Raw genomic sequence first — 9,899 nt, forward strand, 5'->3', positions numbered from 1 at the left:
TAGAATTTTTACATTGCAAAAAGTCACTATTTTTCATGCCACGAGAGGTACCGGATCCAGCCAAATAGGTTCTGGAATGAAACAGCCTAAAGCGGAGAGTTGCTGGTTCCTGTTCCGTCAGGATCCACCTCAAATTAGGCACTGATCTTAATTTTAAGCCTGTTTACTACAGCAGGAATATAATCCTGCAGCAACGGATTGGACTGACACTGATTGAGCAACATTCATTTCAATTGGATAGACCGTTCAGTTTTACAAACACCCTGCATGACAAAATAGAGACTTTTTCCATTCCTCTCTCCATCCTCTCTATCTGTGCAGCCCAGCAGTGTGAGAATGGTCTGGTGTATGAGGTCTGTGTTCTCCTATCTGTCCTAGTGCAGCCCAGAGCTCTGACTCCCAATGTGCCAACCACTCCTGTGTGGAGAGCTGCTTCTGCCCCGCAGGCAGAATGATGACAGCTCTCCAGGCCTGCTGTGAATGATGGCAACTAAGATAACAATGGCAGTGTCTCAATTCAGAGTTATTCCCTGCCCTCTGCATTCATTCACACTGGGCCTGTAGAGCTGCCATCATTCACACTGGGCCTGTAGAGCTGCCATCATTCACACTGGGCCTGTAGAGCTGCCATCATTCACACTGGGCCTTTAGAGCTGCCATCATTCACACTGGGCCTGTAGAGCTGCCATCATTCACACTGGGCCTGTAGAGCTGCCATCATTCACACTGGGCCTGTAGAGCTGCCATCATTCACACTGGGCCTGTAGAGCTGCCATCATTCACACTGGGCCTGGAGAGCAACTGGTTTATGCAGGCTTTTGTTCCACCTCAGCACTAAGACACCTGGTTCAACAGATCATGGACTTCCATTTGGGCAAAGGTTGTTATAGTTAGTTTTAGTTTCAGTTTTAGCTATTTCATGAAAATACGACTTAGTAAACTATAAACTTGGTTTGGACATTGATTAATTTGAATCGGACGTGTTGGTGCTGGGATGGAATAAAACCTGACACCACCCAGAAGTTCTTCTTTGCTTGTCATATCCTTACCCTGACTCTGTGTTCCCCACTACTGGTGAAAGCTGTGTGTTGCCCTCTCTGTCCCTGTGAGTGGGAGGACCCTGTTCCCCCCTACAGGTGAACGCTGTGTGGTGCCTTCTCTCTGTCCCTGTGAGTGGGAGGACCCTGTTCCCACTACAGGTGAAAGCTGTGTGGTGCCCTCTCTCTGTCCCTGTGAGTGGGAGGACCCTGTTCCCCCTACAGGTGAAAGCTGTGTGGTGCCCTCTCTCTGTCCCTGTGAGTGGGAGGACCCTGTTCCCCCTACAGGTGAAAGCTGTGTGGTGCCCTCTCTCTGTCCCTGTGAGTGGGAGGACCCTGTTCCCCCTACAGGTGAACGCTGTGTGGTGCCCTCTCTCTCTCCCTGTGAGTGGGAGGACCCTGTTCCCCCTACAGGTGAAAGCTGTGTGGTGCCCTCTCTCTGTCCCTGTGAGTGGGAGGACCCTGTTCCCCCTTCAGGTGAAAGCTGTGTGTTGCCTTCTCTCTGTCCCTGTGAGTGGGAGGACCCTGTTCCCCCCTACAGGTGAAAGCTGTGTGTTGCCTTCTCTCTGTCCCTGTGAGTGGGGGCACCCTGTTCCCCCTACAGGTGAAAGCTGTGTGTTGCCTTCTCTCTGTCCCTGTGAGTGGGAGCACCCTGTTCCCCCTACAGGTGAAAGCTGTGTGGTGCCCTCTCTCTGTCCCTGTGAGTGGGGGGACTCTGTTCCCCCCTACAGGTGAAGGCTGTGTGGTGCCCTCTCTCTTTCCCTGTGAGTGGGGGGACTCTGTTCCCCCCTACAGGTGAAGGCTGTGTGGTGCCCTCAGATTTGATTAATTGTTTGAATAGGTTTTGCACTAGGTTCTATGGCTGGGTGAATGAATAGCAGGAATACTAACTTTGATAATGTCTGGTTAGGATTTGGCACTATGTGTACCTGTAGGCATTGCAGTGCATACGTTTTAAGCAGTGGTGGAAAAAGTACCCAATCATCATACTTGAGTAAAAGTAAAGATACCTTCATGGAAAATGACTCAAGTAATAGTGAAAGTCACACAGTAAAATTCTACTTGAGTAAAAGTCTAAAAGTATTTGGTTTAGAATATACTTAAGTATCAAAAGTAAAAGTATAAATCATTTCACATTCCTTATATTAAGCAAACCAGAAGGCACAGTTTTCTTGTTATTTTAATTTACTCTCCAACACTGACATAATTTACAAAGTAATGATTTGTGTTTAGTGAATCCTCCAGATCAGAGGCAGTAGGGATGACCAGGGATGTTCTCTGTTTAGTGAGTCCTCCAGATCAGAGACAGTAGGGATGACCAGGGATGTTCTCTTGATAAGTGTGTGAATTGGACCATTTTCCTGTCCTGCTAAGTATTCGAAATGCAACGAGTACTTTTGGGTGTCAGGGAAATGTTCTTTAGGAATGTAGTAAAGTAAAATTTGTCAAAACTATAAATACTCAAGTAAAGTACAGATACCCCCAAAAAACTACTTAAGTAGTACTTTAAAGTATTTTTACTTAAGTGCTTTTATTTGTTTTATATACTCTGTGTGTATCTACCCTCTTCCAGCTCATGCACTGAGGGCATTTGGCAATGTGAGGCCTCCCCCTGCCCCCTTCCTCTCCCTGTCAGGAGTCAGAGTTCCAGTAGGGGGGCACTGCTTCCCGCGCTGTCTGCCAGCCGGGGCGCCGTCTGCCAGTCGCCTGGACTGTGGCTTCACTGACGGTTTGACGAGCAAGGTGGGTGTGATTGGACATGTATGTGGATGTCTGTCTCTAGTGTTAACTGTAGAAGTATGTTTAAAGTGGACTTGATGTGTATATTAGTCCACTACTTGCTATAGGGTTTCCATCTGTTGATTTCCAATGAGCAAGGTGTGCTGGTGTGTCTGTTCACGTGCGTACCTGTGTTCAGGCGGTCGCTATGTGCTCTACCTCCACCACAGAGAGAGAGAGAGAGAGAGAGAGACCCCTTCAGAAAGTCGTTCTGCCCCTGAACAAGGCAGTTAACCCACTGTTCCCCAGTAGGTCGTCATTGTAAATAAGAATTTGTTCTTAACTGACTTGCCTAGTGAAATAAAGGTTACATTTTTTTTAAATGACGCTACAAGCTTGGCACACCTGTATTTGGGGAGTTTCTCCCATTTCTTCTCTGCAGATCCTCTCAAGCTCTGTCAGGTTGGATGGGGAGCGTTGCTGCACAGCTATTTTCAAGTCTCTCCAGAGATGATCGATTGGGTTCAAGTCCGGGCTCTGGCTGGGCCACTCAAGGACATTCAGAGACTTGTCCTAAAGCCACTCCTGCGTTGTCTTGGCTGTGTGATTAAGGTTGTTGTCCTGTTGAAAGGTAACCCTTTACACCACTCTGAGGTCCTGAGAACTCTGGAGCAGTTTGACATTTTTCCAAGCAGACTGTCATGTGCCTTTTACTGAGGAATGGCTTCTGTCTGGCCACCATAAAGGCCTGATTAGTGGAGTGCTGCTGAGATGGTTGTCCTTCTGGAAGGTTCTCCCATCTCCAGAAAGGAACTCTGCAGCTCTGTCAGAGTGACCATCAGGATCTTGGTCACCTCCCTGACCAAGGCCCTTCTCCCCTGATTGCTCAGTTTGACCGGGCGGCCAGCTTTAAGAAGAATCTTGCTGGTTCCAAACTTCTTCCATTTAAGAATGATGGAGGCCACTGTGTTTTGGTACCCCCAGATCTGTGCCACGACGCAATCCTGTCTCGGAGCTCTGCAGACAATTGCTTTGACCTCGTGGCTTGGTTTTTGCTCTGCCATGCATTGTCAACTGTGGAACCTCATATAGACAGGTGTGTGCCTTTCCAAATCATGTCCAATCAATTGAATTTACCACAGGTGGACTCCAATTAAGTTGTAAAAACATCTCAAGGATGATCAATGGAAACAGGATGCATCTGAGCTCAATTTCGAGTCTCATAGCAAAGGGTCTGAATACTTATGTAAATAAGGTATTTCTGTTTTTTGTTTTTAATAATAATGCCTTGCCATTATGAGGTATTGTCTGTAGATTTATGAGGAAATTGTTTTATTTAATAGATTTCGGAAAATAAGGCTGTAAAGTAACAAAATGTGGAAATAGTCAAGGGGTCTGAATACTTTCCAAAGGCACTGTAAATGAGATCATTCCAAATTAGGTACACATGACTTTGCAATTCATTTCAGTTCATGGCATTTCAAGTATTAGTCCCTCACTAGGGTGCATTATTACACATCTAGTCCAATACATTTCAGTTTCAGTGGACTTCCTGATTTCTGTGGTCAGGGCAGACTCTACAGAGAGCTGGTTGCAGTCTCTGCCCCCGTTCTGGGGTGAGATGCAACCACCTCTGCCTCAAACACACAAAGTGTTTACAACATGCATTGTCTTTCTCACAATTGCTCTTGTTCAAGCTGGGGAATTGTTGTTCCCTAGTCTTCACTGTTCTTCACTTCACTCTCTCCCTCCACCTCATCCCTCTCTCTGTCGCCCTCTCTCCTACAGGTTTCTGGTGTCCAGAGGGTCGAGTGATGAAACGCCCAGATGTGCGTGTTGCCGGAGCAGTGAGGTCTCCCTACATCTTCTCTCATTTTCTATCTCCTAAACATGACCCAGGATTCACTTCTGTTCAAGTTCTAAATTGTTACCAGCCGTACAGGATGCTTGTCTCTAAAGGCTTATGAAGACAATAGATGGATAAAACTTAATCCACAGTTATTTTTGATAAACTATTGATACTCTGTGGCTAAATTATGCTCTCTGTTTTATTTTGAACATTGAGGGTGGGCTCCTGTAGTTGGATAAAACATTTAATTTCTTTTTCTGCCTCTTGGGCCTGCTACGGGCTTGGGCCAAGCCCCTGACTCACACAATTGACCAGTTTATTTTATTTGATCAGTTATCCAATCAAGGCAGGGCCCCCCAGTTACCCACGTGGGCCCTCTATCTCCTCTCCTCTCCCATCTGATGATCTTTCTACACTCATTGAGAGTGGGCTCCTCAGTCTTCCTGTAATTGGCGGTTGCAGTGAAAAAATATAAAATATATATTACATATATAATATACGCCGTACTATATATAATATATACAGTATATTATTCCTTACTAAAACATTGTTTTATTTGCTGCCTCTTGGGACTCCCCCACAAGCTGGCCTCAGGTCAGAAACTACTGCCTACAAGCTGGCCTCAGGTCAGAAACTACTGGCTACAAGCTGACCTCTGGTCAGAAACTACTGCCTACAAGCTGACCTCTGGTCAGAAACTACTGCCTACAAGCTGGCCTCAGGTCAGAAACTACTGGCTACAAGCTGGCCTTAGGTCAGAAACTACTGCCTACAAGCTGACCTCTGGTCAGAAACTACTGCCTACAAGCTGACCTCAGGTCAGAAACTACTGGCTACAAGCTGGCCTCTGGTCAGAAACTACTGCCTACAAGCTGACCTCTGGTCAGAAACTACTGCCTACAAGCTGACCTCTGGTCAGAAACTACTGGCTACAAGCTGGCCTCAGGTCAGAAACTTCTGCCTACAAAATGCTACTGGCTTGCCTCAGGTCATAAACACTTAGCTTAACTGTGTGTGTGTGCTGTGGTGTGAAGTACTCAAGTAAAAATACTTTAAAGTACTGCTTAACTAGTTTTGACAACTTTTACTTTTACTTCACTACATTCCTAAGGAAAATAATGTACTTTTTACTTCATACATTTTCTCTGACACTCAAAAGTACTCGTTACATTTTGTATGCTTAGCAGGACAGGAAGATGGTCTAATTCACACGCTTATCAAGAGAACATCCCTACTGCCTCTGATCTGGTGGACTCACTAAACAGAGAACATCCCTGGTCATCACTACTGCCTCTGATCTGGAGGACTCACTAAACAGAGAACATCCCTGGTCATCCCTACTGCCTCTGATCTGGAGGACTCACTAAACAGAGAACATCCCTGGTCATCCCTACTGCCTCTGATCTGGAGGACTCACTAAACAGAGAACATCCCTGGTCATTCCTACTGCCTCCGATCTGGAGGACTCACTAAACAGAGAACATCCCTGGTCATCCCTACTGCCTCTGATCTGGAGGACTCACTAAACAGAGAACATCCCGGTCATCTCTCTGCCTCTGATTTGGAGGACTCACTAAACACATGCTTCGTTTGTAAATTATGTTGGAGTGTGCCCCTGGCTATCCGTAAATAAAAAAACAAGAAGGTGCCGTCTGGTTTGCTTAATAAGGAATTTGAAATTATTTAAGTATATTTTAGCAATTCCATTTACTTTTAATACTTAAGTATATTTAAAACCAAATACTTTTAGACTTTTACTCAAGTACGATTTTACTGGTTGACTTTCACTTTTACTTGAGTAATTTTCTATTAAGGTATCTTTACTTTTATTCAAGTATGACAATTGGGTACTTTTTTCACCACTGTGTGTGTGTGCATACTTTTAGGCATGTGACTATGTGTGTCCATGTGCGTGTGTCCTGTATGTGTGCGTCAGAATACATCATGTTGAAAACGGGTTTTTACCACTGTGTGACTAGAGGGTTCTTATCTAAAGTAAATGTTCCAGCCTGTGTGCCTTACATTCTCAATAAAATTATCTATAGTTCTGTTGACCCACGACTTTCCTGTCAGGGCCCGGTGTCTTAGCAACAATAGAATAGTTTGTCTTTTCATGCAGGGCCAGATGCTGATTCCAGGAGAAGGCAGGTGTCGTTATTGTGAAGGTAATGTTAACAAGTCTCCACCAACCATATGTTCCTCTTTTGTCAATGATTTTGATCCAAAGGTCAATATTTGACTGAAACGTTAGCTAATATGATAGCTTCCCAAGTCTGTTTTGAAATGGAAATCCTGAGGTAAGTGTTATATCTGATCCACCAAACAGAGTTAACATTAGGTGGTGACATAATACCAGTGGAAAGTAGTTTTTTTTCAGTGCTTAATTTCTCCCTATTGTCAGGTGGCAAGGACACCTTTTCTGTGGCAGCGATGTACAAGTGTGTCAGTGTGTGTCCAACCCTCCACCCCAACAGAGGGCAGTACAACCCTGGTCCCTTCATACCCCTTCCACCTGAAGGTCAGTATTATTATCTACTTATTTATTTGAAAATATACTTTAAAAACATTGAATTAACAAAAGTCAGACGCATTGCACCATTGTTGCATTGTTCTGTGATGTAAAGACCACTGGTGAATATTGTTGGAGATCTACAAAAATATCAAATCTATTGATTGTAGTATTTGTACTTTTCCTGGCACCACCCCGCCAGGGCCCTTACCTTCTCCCCGTAGGCTGTCTGGTCACTGTTGGTAATCAGGCCTACTACTGTTGTGTCGTCTGCAAACTTGACGGTTGAGTTGGAGACGTGCGTGGCCGCGCAGTCATCCTTGTTTTTTCCCGTTCAGCTCAAGAGCACGTCCTCCATGTCCGAGAGGTCCTTCAGCTTCTCTTGGAGAATACTCTTTTTGTTAAAGCAGAGAAATGTGAATTCCATCACTCCACCATCTCCTACGTCATCGCTGCAGGAAATATTCAGATGGATTCTGACATGGTAATTTCGGTGGTGGTGGATTGGCTACAAGGGAGAGATTAATATGTCCGTAAACACTCCAGCCAGCTGGTCTACACATGCTCTGAGGATGTGGCTAGGGATGCCGTCTGGGCCTGCAGCCTTGTGATGGTTAACGAGCTTAAATGTCTTACTCACGTTGGCCACGGAGAACAAGAGCCCATGGTCCTTGGGAGAGGGCTGTGTTGGTGGCACTGTGTTATCCTCAAAGCGGGTGAAGAAGATGTTTAGCTTGTCCAGGAGCAAGACGTCGGTGTCCGCGAGGTGGCTGGCTTTCCCTTTGTAATCCATGATTGTCTGTAGACCCTGCCACATACGTATTGTGTCTGAGCCGTTGAATTGTGACTCCAATACTGATGTTTGCCTGTTTGACTGCCTTATGGAGGGGATAACTACACTGTTTGTATTTGACCATATTCTCAGTCATCTTGCCATGGTTAAATAAGGTGGCAGCATTTGTGCAAAACTGAAAGCGTGAACCATCTATCCATGGTTTCTGGTTTGGGTAGGTTTTAATAGTCACCGTGGGAACAACATCCCCTATGCACTTCCTGATGAACTCAGTCAGAATGTCCGTGTATACGTCAATGTTATTCTCAGAGGCTACCCGGAACATATCCCATTCTGCGTGATCAAAACAATCTTGACGCATGGATTCCGATTGGTCAGACCAGCGTTGAATAGACCTTAGCAAGGATGCTTCCTGTTTGAGTTTCTGCTTATAGGAAGGGAGGAGAAAGATGGAGTCGGGATCTGATTTGCTGAAGGGAGGGGAGGGCCTTCTAGGCATCTTGAACTGGCGATTAGCAGTGGTCTAGTGTTTTTCCTAAGCGAGTATTACAGTTATTGTTGATAGAACTTTGGTAGTGTTTTCCTCAAATTTGCTTTGTTAAAATCCCCAGCTACAATAAATGTGACCTCAGGATATATGGTTTCCAGTTTGCATAAAGTCCAGTGTAGTTCCATGTGGGCTGTCGTGGTATCAGCTTGAGGGGGAATATACACGGCTGTGACTATAACCGAAGACAATTCTCTTGGGAGGTAATACGGTCGGCATTTGATTGTGAGGTATTCTAGGTCAGGTGAACGAAAGGACTTGAGTTTCTGTGTGTTGTCACAATCACACCATGAGGAGTTAATCATGAAACATACACCACCGCCTTTCTTCTTCTTCCCGGAGAGTTCTTTATTCCTGTCTGTGTAATGTACTGAGAACCCAGCTGGCTGTATGGACAGGGACAGTATATCCAGAGAGTTCTTTATTCCTGTCTGTGTAATGTACTGAGAACCCAGCTGGCTGTATGGACAGGGACAGTATATCCAGAGAGTTCTTTATTCCTGTCTGTGTAATGTACTGAGAACCCAGCTGGCTGTATGGACGGGGACAGTATATCCCAAGAGAGCCATGATTCCGTGAAACAGAGTATGTTACAGTCCCTGAAGTCTCTCTGGAAGGAGATACTCGCCCTGAGCTCGTCTACCTTATCATCCAGAGACTGAACATTAGCGAGTAATATACTCAGAAGCGGTGGATGGTGTACACGCCTCCTGAGTCAGACTAGAAGTCCACTCCGTCTTGAAGCAGCCTCTGGGATAAGTTTAATGGCCAATTTGGGAAAACTGGGAAAGTCGTATTCCTTGTCGTAATGCTGGTGAGTTACCGCCGCTCTGATATCCAAAAGTTATTTCCAGGTGTAAGTAATAACACAAAACGTTCTGGGCTAAGAAATAACACACGCAAAAACGAAATACTGTAAAGTTGCTTAGGAGCTAGAAGCAGAGCTGCCATGTCTGTCGGCTCCATCATTGATTCATAGTAGTGATATGCATTAATTATAGTTATCAGATAGTTAGACAGGTAGTGTACCGGTACATGGGGGGGGGGGGGGGGGTGCTGTCCCAGAGGTCAGTACTCCTGTCCTCCACCAGGGGGCTGTCTCGATGCAGTGCTGCATTGGGACGGAATACCCTACTGTCCCAATGGAGAGGACGAGATAGGGCCACGCAGGCAGAGAGGACATACTCCTCTTATGAACACCTTTTATGGCCGCTTTCACTTGTACTCAGACTACCCCAACGAGAGATAGAGGCACTAATAATATTGAGTGTGTATTCATGTTTTCTGATTTTGTGTCTCTTGTTTGTCATGTTACAATAACGTCTCTTCATTCTCCCCCAGGCAGGTGGCCCTGGTTATAGAGCTCAGTAGGTTATGGATGCATAATCAGTAGGTTATGGATGCAAAAAGTTGTTTATAATAGTGCCATTTTTTTATTTAGGTTT

This window comes from Salmo trutta, chromosome 2 (genome assembly GCF_901001165.1).
Source record: "Salmo trutta chromosome 2, fSalTru1.1, whole genome shotgun sequence".
NCBI classification, from domain to species: Eukaryota; Metazoa; Chordata; class Actinopteri; order Salmoniformes; family Salmonidae; genus Salmo; species Salmo trutta.